This window comes from Cryptomeria japonica, chromosome 9 (genome assembly GCF_030272615.1).
Source record: "Cryptomeria japonica chromosome 9, Sugi_1.0, whole genome shotgun sequence".
Lineage (NCBI taxonomy): Eukaryota > Viridiplantae > Streptophyta > Pinopsida > Cupressales > Cupressaceae > Cryptomeria > Cryptomeria japonica.
Window position 1 is genome coordinate 419,349,354 of NC_081413.1, and position 19,634 is coordinate 419,368,987.

Genomic DNA, 19,634 nt, shown 5'->3' on the forward strand with positions numbered 1-19,634 from the left:
CGGACCCACTAAGAAATATACTCTTCTAGAGTATGCTCAGCTAAAAGAAAATCCTGTTAAAGATTACAAACACATTGCTAGATGTGACCCGGTTAAGGGATTTCCCTCAGATCTATTAGGATCTTCACTTTGTAAGAAGTGACCTTGTTAAAGGATTTCAAACACTCATTTAGAATGTTACCTTGCTAGAGGGTTTACATATAAGACTGTTAAGTCCACTCGGTTAAGAGATTTTTTGTCATTTACAAAATAACAGTAATAAAAATCTATCTACAACTTCACATCTAAAATGCTAAAGCAGATTCTTATTTGCTCAAAACAATCTAGTCATAGGACTTATCTATCCCTCTGCTAGGCTCTCTACTCTATTATTCAAACAGGTCTTCAAGCTTCTGTGCTCGGTAATCACTATGTAGCATCCCTATGCTTACACTTGCCAGCATACATTGTTTATTAATAATTCCTTATTTATAAACAATTGCTAACTGCTGAATCTCCTTGATCACATTTCCCATGATCAATCTTAGCCATCAAATCTTCAAAATTGACCAGGTTCAATGTATCCTTCTGATCTGAAAATGTTTTCCCTTGCCTTGGGACTTGCAGTCTTTTCTTGGAACTTGCACAAGGTTATTGCGGTTCAATCTGCGCTGTAGATCTTCCTGCCGATTTTCCTTTACCATAGATCCTTAACAAACTTCATGCATGACATTCCAATCATTTATACATCTCCAGCTAATCATTGTCCTTTATTAAATAATGCTTTTATCCATCCCATGCGCACTATCATAACTCAGTTGCAACTCGATAAATACTAAACATTACTCAGTAGACATTTCACCTTCATTAACTGATATCGATAACCTTAGGGTTTACCGACTAGGTTCCTTAGGGTTTACCGACTAGGTTCCTTTGCTCGGTGACATAGTATAGTATAGACCTTACAATCAATAACATATATAGAATATCAAAACAATCTAAACATCATGATCTCATCATTGTCTAACTCAGTAATAGTTGCCCATTGAATAACTTATTCCTCCCTTTATTCATCACATTCTTTCTGTGTCTTTTACCGATATCTTAATTCTCTTCTAATCAATCTTCTCAAGATATGGCAACATCATACTGAATCAGATAATCAATTTCTTGACATCAATGACAAAATAATGTTATAAAGATAGTTATCATCCTTCTTTAGTTATATCAATAATCTTTCTTACTGTAATGCCAACAATAATACTATGTAAATATTCATTCAATGGATTAAATTGTCTTTCTCTTTTAAATAATTTAGAAATAGGAGGCACACATGTTGTAGTATTAACATTGTTGTCATTGATTGTATCATTGAACTTGATGAAGCCTTTTTTTGGTTTGAACTTCGCAAACGGTTGTTGAACACTCTCCCCCTTATCACTCGTAGCCATAGGAGTAGATTGCTCCATTTGACTCACAGCCAGTTGATAATTGTGGAGTGTTGCACATAACTACGGAAAGGAAGTAAACTCAAACAAAAGAAACTTTTCCTTAATATATTTTTGTAAATTAGAAATGAAAATTCTTTGAATATCATTATCAAGTACAGGAACAAAAAATTGAGCACACAAAAGCTTATATCTACCAATGAATTCGATCACTTTTTCTTTAACACCTTGTTTATAATGCATTAAATCAGTCAAAGTGATTTTAGGACCAATGTTGTTTTGAAATTGTTGAATGAAAGCATTTTCTAATTGTTGAAAAGAAGTGATAGAATATGGAGGTAACGATCAATACCATTGTAAAGCCTTATCTCTTAGTATTCTCGATCCAATTGAGGGACCTCAACATGTTTAGGTCACACATCTTTAACAATATCAAGAGAAAGTGGGCTCGCAACATCAAATGTTGGCACACTAAAATTGGATTGACTAATGGAAGCAATTTATTGTTGTAAGGAAGACACAGTTTGAGCAAGATTGTTAATGGTCACTTTGGTAGAAGAATTGATGTTAGACATGGTTGATTGAGAAGGTGGTGTGATATTATTGAAAGAAGGCATGAAATAAAATGGTGGGACATTATGATAAGTAGGCATAGGTGATGATTGAGTAGGAAATGGGACACTTAAAGGAGGAATAAAATTGTTAAAATAATTGCCCCATTGTGTCACATTGATTGGTTGAGGGATAATAGGAATGCTTATTGAAGACATAGGTAAATATGGAAGATTAAATGAAGAAGAGGGATTTACCCCATCATTAATGGTTGTAGGAATGACATTTTGAGTTGAAGTAGCCATGATGTTTGAGGTAAAAGTAGGAACACTAGTCCTAGGAGTGGTCAAAGGAATAGAAGGATTGACTTGTGTAGGAGGTTGTGAATAACCTAGGGTTTCGGCACAACTCTTTATAAGCATGACATTGGAATCAACAATATGAGCACTTCCACGCAATATATCAATTATATTTTTATCACTTTGAATCATGTTCTTAAGGCCTTCTATTAATGGAAGAGCTTCTTTATTATGGTATTCTTGGGACATCCATTGTTGAAAGTTATCAAATTCATTATCCAATTTTGAAAGTTGATGTATGGAAACTCTATTCAAATCTTCTTCTTCATCATGGGATTCATCAATGGGATAGATAGGAACATGATTAGGATGGGAAGAATTAGCATTATCCTCATTAAAGAAGTTACCCAAATTAAGCTCCATCTCCTCGATAATTAAACCTTGAGAAGCCTCGATAATTAAATCTTGAGAAGCCTTAATTTTAATGCTTCATCTAACGGGGATAGTATAGATAGGACTAATAGTGGTAAAACTCATGCACTAGAGGGAATTGAATTTTGAATTTGAATTTAGAATTGTAGGAACAAAGTTTACAAAATGAATAATGCAAAATTTAAGAAAAAAATGATTAAACAATTTGAACTTTGTTGAAAGAAGAAAAATGACACAATTTCGAAAAATAATTTTATGATAAATGAAAGGAAATTGGAATTTTAAAATTAGGGCCAAGGGGATACCAATTAATTTTAAAATTGATAAAATCAGAATTTTTAAAATAAAGGTAGATTGTAATTAACCACTTAATTTTAAAAGTTTTCTTGAAATTTGAAATGTTGAATTTTGAAAGTATTTTTGGTTTTAGAGAGATCAAAAATAGATAAAATCGGCCAATCTTCTAGATTTAAGCTATTAAATACAGTCATAAAAGTCTCCCAAAATTTTGGGAAAAAAGTCGAGGACCGTGTTGAAAGTGCACACGGTCTAACCAACTTTTTTCAAAATTTTCAGGGATGAAAGTAACGATAATTTTAAAGCTAACCCCCAAAAATTGGTGGATTTTACGATCTCTAGATGGATGAAATTAAGGTTTAAATGTGAAAATAGGATCCTATTAGGGTTTTTTTTTAAAATGAGGAATTGAATTGTAAATTTGAAAAGGGTCAAACCTAATGGATAGGGACACCTTGAATTATGCTTAGAAAACTGAGATTGATTGAATTTTATTGAAATTTGCACAAAATCCAATTAAATTTGAAAATTAGGGTTTAGGACCTAACCACTTAATTTTTGAAATTTTGAATTTTGAAAAAGGAGGGAAATTGAAAATTTGAATTTTGGAAAAGAGAATAATTCTGAAAATAGTCACAAATCTGAAATTGAAATGGAAATTCAATTTTTTTGTACAAGTTCAAGATGATTTTTGAAAATTAGGGTTTTGAGAATTAACCTCTTAATTTTGTGAATTGTATTTGTAAATTGAACAAGACAATGAAGAAATTGAATTTGACAAACAAATCAATTTTCATATTTAAGACAATAGCAAGCAATTTTTACAAAGCACAAGTTCAATTTCAATTTTAAAAACTAGGGCTTTGAATGAACTAACCACTAAGTTTACAGAAAAATTAAACTTGTAAATGTAATGATTTTCAAAGTAAAGCATGCAAGACATTGGGTTCACCAAAATGTAATGACTTGAAAAATGAATGATGGAGAGATCAAGAGGAAAGCTTTTCTTCCCTCTGAGGAGAGATGAAACTTTCACTGTGGATTTTCCTTCAATCACCTCACGCCCATTAAAATTAAAAGAGGGGGGAGAATTCACTAGATCCAATCTCTAAGGAGAGATATTGAATACTAAATGAATTGATGATGGTGTGAAAACGGTAAGCTAACCCCACTTTTAGAATGAGTGATGGTTGAATTGTGTTTTGAGACTAAGTGTAAAAGTAGCAAAGAACTGATTATAACTCAAGATAGAACTATGGGATGAAGTTGTGCACTTGGATCTAGTTATAATATGTCGTGAGAAAACTACCCTGTGAATTTGAGGAAAAGTTGTCCAGACCATGTTGAAATCACACATGGTCTTTCAAAAAATCTGCGAACGCCTCTGCAAATAGAACCCAAATCTGCAAATATAGTTGCGCACCTACAACCTACACACAAAAAAGAGAGAAAAAGAGGGTTGTGATTGGGGGTTTGCCTTCAGGTCAAACCCCAATTTGGGAATTAACCATATGATGAAAGAAAGTACTTGCACATAAATGTAAATGAAAGACTTAAATGTAAATTGTGTGTGTGAAAAAGTGAAATAAGTCTACAAGCTGCAAGACACAACACTTCAATTAAGTCATTACATGTATGGTTAGACAGATATAAGCATGAATAATAAAACCATAACAAATTGACTAATTACCTTCTAAAATATGCGAGTATAAGATTTCTCTCAGATTTGTATAAGCAATATCAGTGACTAGACTACACCAAGACGAAGGATTTAATCTATATGAGAATGATATTAAGCTAAATGGATGCAAGATGGATGAAAGATTCAAGCAATCATGGATAAAACTAAATATGCAAAAAACTAAACTATGATGCAATAATCTCAAAAAGCAAGCACAATATATTCAATGACTCCATAGCAAAAACTGTATAATAAAAAATCTCCAAGGTGTTTCTCAAATATCTCTGGGGTCTTTTGAATGAGAGTTTAGAGAATTACAAGAGAGATGAAGAAAAAACACAATTTAGGATTAATTGAAATAATTGAGAAATCAGATTCAGTTAACCTTGAGATAGATTCCATTATAGTTTAATTGAAATGCATTTAAATAAGAAGTTCAAGTTGCATTGGAAATAAGATTTAATAATTCCATGCATTTGTGATAAAAATAGATAATTCTATACATATTTCTTTGATTTATTCAAGAAAATAGTCTTTTCAATGCAACTGAACTTCTTTTATCAAAAGCTTTGAGTTCCAATTTTAGAGAATGGTCAATAATTCATTTAATTACTTTTCTAATTTCAAGTTCTAAATTTAGAAGAAGAAATAATATCTCAAGTTTGATTTCTCTCTCAATTCAATTCTTTTATTTTATTTTCAATTCAAATCTTTCTTTGTGGTTAATTCCTCATTTGTAATAAATTAATTCCTTTTTTTGCATGATTAAATGGTAAATTTATTAATTAATTAAATATGCTAGGATATTTAATAAATTAAATAGGATAATCGATCAACATGATTTACTTGGAATGATTTAATTAATTAAATTAAATAAATATCTAATTAATATTGAGTTATTGATTTTCCATGTGACATTTAATGATTAAAGAATCAATTATGTGCTCAAGATTGATTTAATTGCCTTTGGTTAGGACCTTGGTGATGTTGTTGAGATTAGGGGCCCATGGTTTAGATGACCATTTTTAGGGTATTACATAAATCACCTTGTTTCCCGACCAAGTCAAACTGAGGACCCATCTCTAAACGAGTTTTTTCCTTTCCTTTCCAAGGTTTGCTTGTTCATTTACCAATTGGTTATTGTCTATCAAGAGGATCTTTTTTACCCGCTATTTTCTCAAGGAGTATGCATTTCCACCATTTTTATCCCAAAATTGTCCATACCCGTGTTTCATCATTCTATCGTGTTGAGAAGGATTTGTGAAATGTCAAGACCCTCCTCCCCTGGTCATGGATATGGGTGGGGGTCTCTGGTTAATGACCATTCATTCTATCATTATTCTTGAACTACTCCCTTGGGGATCCATAGGCCCTGCTGCCATAGTAGTTATGTGCCTCCCTTACTCTTCTTTGCGACTGTTTAGTCTCGAACCTCTCATTTGGCTCATAAAATTTGGGCTTCAATATTGGGAGGTCTCCATTCACCTAATTTGACCACCATATTGGTCTCCCACCCATTGTTGAAGAGATCTTTCGCTGACCTAATAGAATATTATGAAACCCTGTTAGAATGTTCGCTCTTGTCTTATCACCCAAGGATAGTCAATTGCGCCTAGAATTTTCCATTCTTCTTACCTCTCTACATCTTTTTGCTCCCTTGATAAATCCTTTCTAATCCAACGAAGATAAGACTATTTATTTTTGTTTCACAATGTCATAGTCAAGGTTATAATTAGATTTAAAGTTAGGGTTACAATTAGAATTAGAGCAAGGGTTAGGATTACGATTAAATTAAATTTCAATTAGGGCTAATATTCAAATAAATGTAATATTAGCCTTCAATTAGGATTGATATTCAATTAAATCTAATATTGACCTTTAATTGGATTTAGGATTAGGGTTAAATTATCATTAGGGATTAATTAGGGTTAGGGTTCAATAAGAATCAAAATTATGGATAGGGTTCAATTAGAGTTAGGAATAGGATTAGAATTAAATTAGGGTTATATTTAGGGTTAGTATTAGGGATTAAATAGAATAGGGTAAGGGTTTAATTAAGATTAAGATTCAATTAGAGTCAAGGAAAGGGTTAGGGATGTGGTTCAATTAGGGTTATGGGAGAAATCTTTGAATTATGTTTAGGATTTAGTATTTGTATGATTAGGATACAATTAAGGTTAGCATTATGGTTTATTGGGATTATATTTATTATTAGAAATAGGGTTATAATTATAATTAGAGTTAGAAATATAATTGAATATAATTGGACTAAACTTAAATTAGGGCTCATATATTAATATAATATTATTATATTTAAAAATTAGAATATAATCATTAAATTAAATTAATATATTGTTATTATATTTAATAAAAAAAAAATAGATTGTTGGATTCCAATACCCCTTATAAATTGCAATGTGCTAAGTAAAAATTTTAACGTGATTGGTGATGCTAGCATGACACACCCTTTGATACCACATGGGTTGGGGGAAGATTGGACCTCATGCCTACTATATGAAGCTCATGCCAATCGAGTCACTCCCCAAATTATTATATTTAATAATTTAATATTATACAATATTGTTTTAATTTGTTTAATATCTTCCATGTTGCAACGAGGTTTCTACTAGCATACACACGCGCGCGCACGCATATACATATACACATACACACACACACATATATATATATACATATGTGTGTATATACATACATATATATAGGCAAACACACACACACACATATGTATGTATGTATGTGTGTGTGTGTATGTATGTATGTGTGTGTGTGTATGTATGTATGTATGTGTGTGTGTACATATATATACATACATATACATATATATGCATACATACATATACATATATATGCATACATACATATACATATAGATACATACATATATACATATACATATATATGTGTGTGTATATGTATATGTATACACACATCTGTATGTATATGTATATGTATATGTATATGTATATGTATATATGTGTGTATACACACACATACACATATATAAACATATTTATGTATGTGTTATCCTTGTTTTTCATTTCAAGAGGAAAACAAGATAACCCCTACAATTTTTTTCTAAATCGTCCTCTTTGTCTTCACATACTCAATATTCGATCTTGGAATTTCATCTTATTAAGTAAAATTTAAAATTTTAACTTAAAAATATAACTTTCCCATTTTAATGTTAAATTGGGTTTTAAGCCCAATTTTGCACCATTTTTGGTCACTAAGTGTTAAGTTGGGTTTTAAACCTGATTTTACACCTTCGATTGTCACTTTGGTGTCAACAAGACCTATAAGTTTGATTTACACCTTTTAGGTCACTTTGGTGCAAATCGGGCCTATAAGTCTGATTTACACCATTATGAGACATGTTTTTTTATTTAATAATTTGAGGATCTGATTTAAATCAAGTTTCTTTTCTCTTTTATTATCATTTCTTTCATTATTGCGTGGTAATTTGCAAGGTGTCAAGGCTTTGAAGATCAAACTTTGTCTTTTCTTTGGTATGTTTTTTTATCTTTCCCTTTTACTTTCGGCTTTGATGTGAAGTTGGGCTTGAATAATAACAACATACATCAATATTTTTTCTGATGAATGTTGTTATTATTCAAATCGTCTTTGTCATTTTGATAAGATTCTTTCATTTTACCAAACCCTATCCTTTGGTGTTGGTTGAGTTGAAAAGCCAACACACACCAAAGCCTGAGCTTTAATGTGTGTCGGGCTTTCAAACCTTGCCCACATCATTGATGGCCTTCCACTTTTGTTTTGTCTTAGCTTTGTTTGGTGTGAAGTCGGGTTTTAAACTTGACACACACTAAAGAAAATGGCTATGATGTGTGTTGGGTTCAAACCTGACCCACATCATTTCAACACTTTACACATTCTATGGTGCATGGCGAGGGTGTAACCCTGCCATACACCAGAGCTTTACACAATGGTGTGTGTCGGGGTTATGAACTCTCTACCCACCATTGCCTTTGGTTCCTCCTTACTATGGTTTCGGTTGAGTTTATAACCCTGCTTGACACCACCTAGCACATTGACTGCATTTTTTGTTAAGTCCTTCCTGGTAGGTGTTGGTCAGGGTGGTATCCCTGACTTGCACCGAATCAACTCTTCTTAGTATAGATTAGGGATACAACCCAAAATTCATACCTTATGCACTTCATAGTTATGTTTTTCCTTTTATAATGTGCAGTGCATATCGGGTTTACGACCCTGATATGGACCTCCTTATTATGTTTTTTCAAAGTGCATGTTGGGGTTGTAAACCTGATATGTACCTCTTGGTATTTTGTGATCTTCCCTTAGTGTATATCAGGGATATAAACCCGATATGCACCTAGTTTGATATTTTCCTTTCTCTTAATTTCAAATTAGATCTACAAGTCTGATATGCACTTGTTTTGATTTTTTCACTTAAAGTAGATGCAAATCGAACTTGTAAGTCTGATTTACACCTAATTCACAAACTTGCAAATTGGTGATTTTTAACCAACTTGTGATTGATCGAACATTTTTTTTCTATCCAATGAGATTCTTATGGAGGCTAATCATCTCAATATGATGATAAAATTTTCATGTTGCAGTACACTTATTGCAAATGACGAAGCCCTCACCAAGTAAGAGAATGATAAAGTTCAATAAGCAAGAGATTCATCCAGTTTATCCTCCTTCTATGTCATCAAACATTGATAATATCAGATATACAGAGATTGGTCATGTAGACCTTGAAGAATTATTGAAAAGAGTTAGAGAGATACTAGTATCATACAAAATGGAGCCCACAATAAACAATGGAATTCATTTGGTGTTGGCCTTTTCCATGTCAACTTAGAATCCACAATTTATGTTAGCTCTAGTTAATAGATATGATCCTGCAACCATATCCGTGAAAGATGCAGATGGGAAAAAGATTCTCATCAAGCTTGATGAGGACTTCTTTGACACAATTTTCAAGTGTCCACCAATAGAACTATATGCCAATGTTGACATGCAATCAGTTGTTACCTACATTGACAATAATTTAGATAAGTGCAGGAAGAACAGCAATGAAAAATAGTTAAAGAACCCTAGGCCTACAATTACAAGGTAGCTTGAGACTCTTCTTCACAGTGATTTCATTGAAGATTTCAATGATCTCATTACTCTTCTCAGTAGAATAAAATGTCTCCCAACTTATAATGCTTATTACAAGTGAATGTATCAGTACATTCACATTATCAAGAAAAATAAGAAGATCTATTAGGGTAAGTAGATTGCGGATGCTTTGTGTGAGAAATTGACCAAGGTTCCTATCACCTCAAATTTTTATATGGCTTCATATCTTGTCTATGCAGCCACCTTAATGAGGCATTTTCTAGGTTTATCTACCATAGGTGACAAGAGCCAAGTTCTTGTTTATAAGTACTTCACCCATTTAACTCTCAAGGAGAGTTTACATCATTTTAGGAGGGTGAATGATGATTTCTTCACCCACTACATGTGCTTGTTTGATAAAGATATTAAAAACAAGAGAGTGTCAGGTGAGGCTTGGAAAGTAATAAAATCATCCTTATGGAGATGGCTCGCTAGATGATATCAATCCATGAGCATCAATCTGGAGCTCATAAGACAGGTCTCAATTTCTCCATTACCATAAGGAGAAAATCTATCAACTCTATCTGCAAGGCTCGTTCCATGGAGGAGGAGATGAGGAGAGTGTCCATGAGATTCTTCAAAGCTAGGAAATTTTTTGACTATGGGGGTATGAAGAACAAGCTCAAGAAAAGTTACATCCATGTTCACCAGAATGAAAATATATGGAATAATTATAGAACAGAATAGGACATCTAGAGACTTGACTACTGTCGTCTGACAGTAGAAATAATTGAGAATTTGGATCTTGCTGAGGTTCCTAAGGATATTGAGGAGGATGGAGACACTCTAGATCCTATGCATGAGGATTAAAAAAAAATTAGAACACCTTTGCCTCTTATCTAATGGTCCCAAAAGGAGAATACTTCAATAAGGGTCGGATTCTAGAATATTCTTGCTAATACCAATGTTAGGTTAAATCTTCATGGTGTTCAGTAGAAGCCTTTCTAGACTGAATCATTTGAAGATGATACTTCAGGGCCTAAGGGAAAGAGTTCTTAATTAAGGACCACTAACAGACAGGATCATATGGCTCCTAAAGGTCCAAAGTTCAAGTACATAGTTGGAAAAGGTAAGATTCAAGGTGAGTCTTCTGCTCAAGAGACTCAAACTCATGAAGAGGTTGAAGGAGATGAATAAGATAATGAAGATGAACAACAAGAAGAAGAAGAACCTAAAAATAATAGGAACACGAGGAAGGAGAATTTGACGAGGAGGGAATACCTGAATCCCAAGTACTTTCTAGTCTCATGAGACACAAGAAGTTATTCCTCCTGCATCATGTCTTGTTACGGGTACCACCTCAATCTTAGTTTTTGATACTATTCCTTTAGGTTGCACCATTTCATTTTTATCACAAGTTTCTAAAATTCATGTCATTTCTTCCATGTCCACTAGTGAATTTTCCCTTGATACACCTCATGACAATCTTGATATTGTATTCCTTCCCAATCTATCTATTAAGGTTACTTCTTCTATGTTGGAATATTTTGATAAGTTCGTGGCAAAAATCAAAGTTCCTCCCAAGTTTTCTATTGCTCCAAATCCACGTACCAGTGTTATCTCTACTCCACCCATTGTTAGTACAAATGTTCAGTCTTGAGAGTTGGAAACACAAGTTTTGACTATTGGAGTGGATGATGACACACCTTTGCCACCCTGGCTAGTGTCTAACACTCCTAAAAGAAAGAAGAAAGTCATCTCTCCAAATGAATTTCATTTTAGTCAATATGTGCCTATTAAGCTCAAACGTACAAATAAGACCAAATTTTTTTCCAAATTGAAAGTAGACAAATCAAAGAATAAGTATGTGGAAATGAAAACTCCTCCTCTGAACATTGATTTTGATAAAGTGAAACCTACTAATTGTGTAATCAAAATAATTGATTTGTGAAATAAAACACATGAAGTTACAATGGAGGATGTTGAAACTTCTTTCCAGCATCTTGTAACAATGTTTAATGAAGAAAATGTTAAGATATATAAGTTGAAGAAATAGGTAGATCAACTTATAGAAGTGTTGATCAAGATAACTAAATCATCAGAGGTAGTTGATCCTATCACTTCTTCAGTAGATGAGAAAATCATAAAAAAGGCTAAATAGGTCAATTCTCGTGGGTGAGTAGTTGGCAAATGGATGGACAAATTGTTGAGCCAAGGAAATCATCTCCTATGTTCAACAATTACTCTAATGAATAACTTATATGATGTAAAGTGTGAAATTGATAAAACTTTAAATCTATTTTCAAATGAATTGGAAGCATATGAGAAGGAATTTTACTCTTGGTTGAAGTTGGAAGATTTCCAATTGGATGTTCTAGTTGATAATGGAGTGCTCCCTTCAAGGGATATGTACATTGAACAAAGGGAAATACTGGAACATCAAATGAACACAATAGAGGTACTTATTAAAAATATGACGAAAGCATAAAAGGAATGTAATGATAAAAGGAAAAAAATCATCGATAAGATATCAGCTCTTCCTTACACTTCCCTTGATGAGAACCAGAAGCCCCTTCACAAAGACATCATCATCAAAGAATTCAATGTGCTAATTGGAGAAGAGGTTGACAAATAAGCTTTCTCACTATCCTCAATTGATAAGTTGATAGATATCCAAGTAAATATGGATGATCTAGCCTCTCTTCTTAAAAAGCACAAGAAATGCTACATGAGCCTCAAAGATTCCATCAACGAGGTCTAGGTCATCACAAGTCACACCAAAGGACCTGATCAGGAACAGATGAAAGCAGTTCTATAGAAGTTCGAGAACTTCTTGAAGCAGGATCAAAATGGAGTGTCTGTAACACTTAGAATTTTTCATAGTTTAGAATTTGTAGCTTTTTTTAATAAGACTTTGACACCTCAAGTGTCATTTTGTATTTTGTTTTTGCACTTGGGCAATGCACGAGTCCAAAGTCAAATAGGAATCTTCTTTGAATTAGTCATAGTTTTTTCTATATTTTATCAACGCACATCTCCTATATATGAGGTTTCTTATTGTAATTTTAATCTAAAATATTTGATATATACGCCAAAACTTTGTTGAAGTGAAGAGAAAAAAGTGAAACTTTGCGTTATTGTTGTTGTTTTACAAACTTGATGAAATAAAAAGAAAAATTTGGCATCCAAACTTTGTGTTGGATTCATTTGTGGTTTATGGTGATAACTTGTTATTATGTCATTCTTGTTATAAATTCTCATTTTTCTCAAGTAAAGGTGTTGTTGAGGTAATATTGTTAAAGAGTAGAAGTAATTGTTCTAATTAATTAGAAAAATAGGTTTTAAGGACCTGAAACCTTTTACAAAAAGATCAAAAGAAAGATCATCAAAGATCAACTAGACCAGCATAAAGACAACATACAAAAGACTGGCAAGAAAGCCAACAACCAAAAATGTATAGCCAAAGACTAGGAACAACAAAGAATAAAAAAGTGAAAAGAAAGACCTATACAACTAGCAACACCTACAGAGACTTAAGAAGTTCAGCAACCTTGATGACCAATAATTCATAATTCATCGAAGCAACTTTGAGCTCTTTGATTTCCTTGTTTGGCTTTTTCTCCCTCTTCTTGCCTCTGGTCCTCGTTCTTGGTCCTTGCACACCTTCCATGCCCTCCATGTCAGGTTCTTGCTCCAGGGATCCCTTCTCATTCTCCAACTTATTGAATAGGATTTTGATGTTGTCAGCCGAGGCCTTCAGAATGTTATAACTATGTTCAATAATGCTTCTGAGATAGGTATCGATTTTGTTGAGTCTATTTTCAACATCCACCATTCTCTGGTCCCTAACAGTGTCATTGTTTTTTATTTCCTTCAGGGCCTTCTCCACTTGCTCAAACCTTGGATTGAAGGCATCCCTAATCTCTTCAGCTCTGGCAATAGTCTTTCCCAAATCATCAACATGCTCAACCATGGATTTACCTTTACCGATGCTAATAGTCTCCAAAATTTGAATCCTATGACTCAAGTTCTTATTTTCCTCCACAACTTTCTTGTGACTATTTATGAGCCAGTCAAGGGTGTCCACAAACCCCTTCAAACCCTCAATAGAAGGGTTAGAAGGGAGGATTTTTTCACCAACCTTGGCCTGATCAGTTTTGGGGTCTTCACCATGAAAGAAATCTCTAGATGAGGCCCCCAAAACCCAGAAAGCGTGGCAAAAGGTGGCATTCAGCTTATCATTATTGGTACTGGCACAATAATAATTAATATTAGTCCTCCAAATCATGTCATTAATCATTATATAATCCATTTAAAATCTTTGAGGTGCAATTATATCGATCCATGAAAATGATAGATCTGGCATCATTAAGAAGATCCTCTTCACCCTTCCAGGTAATCATGTTGTCATGAGTGATCGCCACGTTAGCTGCCCAATCAGCAAGGCCATTTTCTTCTTGATAAATGTGAGAGATAAAACATTTATCAAAGGTTTTAATAAGATCCCTAGCAGCCTTAATAATATTGTTAATAGTCCATGAGGGCTTGGTAATTCCTTTAAGGCAGTTAATGATATTATTAGAGTCCCCCTCAATCCAGAGATAAGGACAGTTCTACATTTTATCCAGAAGGATGCCTTGGAAAGAAGCCATAGCTTCTACCATATGGTTAGTTTGGCAACCTATAGGAACAACAACAATTTCCTTACAAATGCCATTTTCATCTCTAAGAATTACACCACATCCCGCTAGTCCAGGATTGCCTTTAGTAGCACCGTCAAAGTTGATTTTGAACCATCCAGGAGGGGGAGAGTACCACTTAGCTTCTAGTATCTTACTTTGTTTAGTATCAACCCTAACAGCACTCTTCAGGTTCCAGGAGTTGAGGATGTGAGCTTCCAAGCAATTGACAGGAGTGCAAGGTTCTCCAATGGTCTTGAGGTTCTGCACTATAGCCCTTTGAATTTTCTGAAAAACAACAACCTAGGAGAGAGAAGTATCCCTAAAGATGCAGTTGTTCCTTTCTTTCCAATCCCCCACAGGATGTGAGGAAGAGAGAGCTGCCACAATGTTCTCAAAGAGGGATTAGACCAATGGTAGCTCCAAGAATGGAACAAGTCTTGAATAGAGTTAGGGAACACCCACACCATACAAAAATTCTTAAGAAAGCTTTCCCAGATTGAGACAATGAAATAATAGTGAATAGCCAAGTCATCCATAGACTCTTCCTCCTCATGACACAAAACACACCTATTGGGGAGATTAAAACCTCTAATCTTCAAGTTGTCTAGAGTCAAAATTTTGTTTTGGTGGATAGTCCAGTAGAAGATATTGATCTTTAGAATAAGACCATTGATCCAATCTTTAGACCAGAAGGGGTTCTCTGAGGGGGCTGGAGTCAGCACTCCATACATGGAAGAAATAGTAAGGTTGCCTTTGGGCTCAAGTTTCCAAATAAGAATATCTTCTTCATTATTCAGCCAAGCAGAAAATAAGTGTTTCTTGAGATTGATGAGGCTAGGGTGTATACCTTCAATATTTTGCCATTTATCACCTATCCAGTACCCCTCAACCAAGGAACCAAAAACTCTTTTACAAGGGGCAACAAAAGGGGCCCAATTAGGGATTTCTAGAAAAGGCTTATCAAGCAACCATGGATCTTCCCAAAATCTGACTTTCCTAGCATTACCAACTCTCCATTTAACCCCTTTAGCTATGTTGTCTTTACACTTTGAATCATGGTTCCAAATGTGAGAGCCATTGATGCTGAAATTAGAGTTGATGAAAGAGAAAAGAGATGAAGACAAGAGAGGATACTTACTTCTCCAAATTTCACACCATTCACTGTCAAAGTCGAATAGTCTCCACACCTGTTTGGACAAAAGAGCTTCATTGAGAGTCTTGATTCTCCTCAGACCCAAACCACCCTTTCTTTTCGATCTACAAACCTTGTCCCAAGCCACTAAAGTCATTCTCTTCTTTTCCTCAACCCTAGACCAAAGAATTTTTTTTTGAATTTTTTCAATAGCATCAGCAAACTTAATGGGGATTTTGAAGAGACTAAGAGCATAAATAGGAATGCTTTGAAGGGATTCTTTAAGAAGTTGTAACTTTCCAGCCTGACTTAAGAGAGCACCTTTCCAACTAGAAAACTTTCTCTAAAATTTATCCACTAAAGAACTCCAAAAGGAATCAGGGGGAGAGATGCCCAAGGGGAGGCCAAGGTAGGTAGCAAAAAGAACATCAATCCGACATTCCAGAATTCTGCTAATTCTATGTTGTCTTTTCTCAGGAGTGTTGATGAAAAACACTTCACTCTTAACCTAGTTGATAAACTGGCCAGAAGCATACGCATACTTGCACAGGGTGTCCTTCAGGATTCTAGCTTCTGAAATACTGGAATCCCCCATAATAATGGTATCATCAACAAATTGCTGGTGGGAGTAGGTGTCATCAGCAGAAGAGGGTTGGAGACCTTTAAAGATACCTCTAGTCACCATACTTTCCATGTACCTGCCAAAGTATTTAGCCAAAATGATGAAGAGAATAGGGGAGATGGGACCCCCTTGCCTCAAATCTCTAGAGGCTTTAAGAAAAGGGGAGGGGGAGTCATTAAAAAGAACAAAAAAGGAGGCAGAGGAGATAAGTTGCTTGAAGAGGTCCACACATCTATTAGAGAAGCCAAAAGCCAAGAGAACCTTCATAAGGAAGGACCAGTCCACTCAGTCATAAGCTTTGGAGAGATCAAGATTGAGAATAAAACCTTGCTTCTTGGCCATAACAAGGGAGTGGATATTCTCATGGACAGTAATGATGGAATCAAGAATTTGCCTTCCTGGCACAAAACCATTCTGTTTAAGATTGATCAGGGAGGGAAGGACATTCAAGAGTCTAGAGGTGAGGACCTTGGAAATAATATTATAGAAAGAGTTGCATAAATAGATAGGCCTGAACTTATCCATGGAGTCAGCTCCTTGAATTTTGGGGATCAAAGAAATGAAGGTGTCATTAATTTCTTTCAGTAATCTTCTTGCCCCAAAAAATTATTTAACCCCATTGGAGACATTTTTTGCAACAATATCCCAGAACTCTTGGAAGAAGAACATAGGGAAACCATCAAAACCAGGTGCTTTATTGCCCTCAAAAGAAAAGACAACATTTTTGATCTCCAAGTCGAAAGGGGTGGAAGTCAAAAAGGCATTCTTATGCTCATCAATAAGGCAAGGAATGTTCTTAAGGAAGGCATTTTGAGCATCATCATCCAAGCTCTGATCCCTACAAAGAAGATCAGAGAAGAAACTTTTTGCCTCATTTCTAATCCCCTCCTCCTTGACCAGCTTCACATTGTCCTCCATCAGTTTTTTTTATCCTATTAGCAACTTTGTGTTTGAGAAGCAATTGTTGGTTTGCGAACTTTGTGTCATATTTTAGCTTTTGTTAATAGAATTAGGAATTGGTGAGTGTGATATCATTTTGAATACTTTGAGTTTCATATTGATATTTTCATGATAAAAGTTAGTTGAAATATAGTAAGATAGCACATCAAAGACTTTGTGCTTTATTCTACCATCTTGAAAAACAAAATCATAATTTGAAGACTTTGAGCTTCATATTATTGTTACAAAAATATATTAACGAAAGTTGTAATAAGGAACCAAATTAAAGAGTTTGCACTTTGCTTTGATTTTCTTAACACATTGGGTTACAATTTATTTGTAAAAAGGTTGATAGGACAGCAGTGAGTTTTAAGACTCTGAGCTTAAGCATTCTTTTTTGTCTCAGAGAAGCAACAGAGGACTTTGGGCCTTCATAGAAACCTTGCTTCTTTACTTATCCATATTTTAATTATTCTTACATTTCAAGTTAATTTGTAACATTGGAATTGTAAGAATCATTGTTGCTCTATATTGTAAATTATTTCCTGAAAAAAGAGGAGAGAATAACATCTATTTTGAAAAAGAGGATAGGATGATGTACCACCCAAGTTTAGTTTAGAACTTGTTGATACTTTTATCTTATTTTAGAAAGGTAGAGTAGTGAATTTAAGGGTGAGCCTTCCCTTATAAATTAGGAGAGATTTAATCTCATTCACTCTGGTTGAAACCATAATTTTGTAAACTCTCCTAGTTTGCAAATTTTTCAACCAATAGTATGTATGTATGCACACACACACACACACACACACACACACACACACACACACACACACACACACACACACACACACACACACACACATGCACACACAATTCATTGAGAGATATTCTTCTTGAGGTACCTTTTTCAACAATTTCTCACACGACAGTGCAATGAAACCTCAAGAAGAATGTATCTCAACATATTATGTTTATTTAAGTATTAAAAAAATAATAATTTTAAAAATAGATTCTTGACCTTAGTATTTATAATTTAATTAAGTATTAAAAATAAGGAATATTTGAAAAATAGATTCTTGACCTTAGTATTTATAATTTAATGTCTTAATATAGAAATAGTTATCCATTTGTAATGACATTTTCCTTTTTATTATCAAAATTTTATTATTTTCTCTTTTATTGCTTGAGTTGTTAAATGTAAATATAATAAAAGTAATTTTAATTAATTATTTGTTTTTTTGACATCCATTCTAATATATCTCTTCAAAAAAAGCAAATAACTTTAATCAATTAATATTTTTTTTATATTTATATTTAACTACTCAAGCAAGATAAGGGAGGAGAATCTAATTATGATAATAAAAACAAGTGACACAATGCAGAGAGAGAGAGAGAGTGCATAACACACACACACACATAGATACAGACATATATGATGATGATGAAATTATGACTATGTTAATTGCTTGAGACTTGAAACTCGATACAACAGATTGCAAGATAATACGTGCCAAAGTGACCTACTGTAATCTAACTAAATTGTTGATGTAAGAGCCAATATGAGTTACAAACTATTGATTTTGAACTCTTGAGTGTTCATTACGATAGATAAGTTGTCTTAAAATGATGGATGGGCATGATTCTTTGCTTTATTAAAATATCCTAGAGTGGTGTCATTTTTTAAATGTCTTAGGCTTACAATTTAAAAATTTTGATGCAAGAGTTAGTGAGTTATAGTTAATTAGAAGAGAATCAAATTGGATCTATTAGTAAATTGAAATTTTACAAAAGTGAATCAATCACTCACATGTGACTTAAAATTGGTTAAGGTTCTACTCCCAACCTTGATTCTAGCAAAGGCTTTAATATGCTAGAATATGGAAATGATAAACAAAGGTTAAATTTTATTTTTGAATGTCAAAGTAAAAATTTGAGATTAAGAGAACCAAATCAATAGAAATTATATAGTAAGTTAACATATCTAAATATATCTAAGATAATCACTTAAAATAAATTTTAAAAAACTCTCAAAATCATTTTGTATACATGTATAATAATAAAAAGTTAAGTTATAACAAGTGTTTGTTATGATTGAAAATATTTTACTTATAAAAGAATCTTTTGAATGAAACTTTAACATCATAAATGTTGTCCACAAAACTTAATATTATAAGAAATGATAAAACTAGAAAATCTTAATATATTTACTGAAATAAACACTCTTTAAATTCAACATTAAAGTAGAAAATAATTTTTTTTTTATCCAATAAATTAAAAAATGTTATATTTATCTTCCCCCTCTTAAAAAATTAATAAAAAGACAAATAAATCATTAATTAATTTTTTTGAAAAAGACATCTAAATGCTACCTCTTATATATATACCACCCACTTCAAAAATTCCATTAAATTAGTGAAAAAAGATGTTAATAATTCTACCCCAACAATTTCATTGTCTCTACTCCA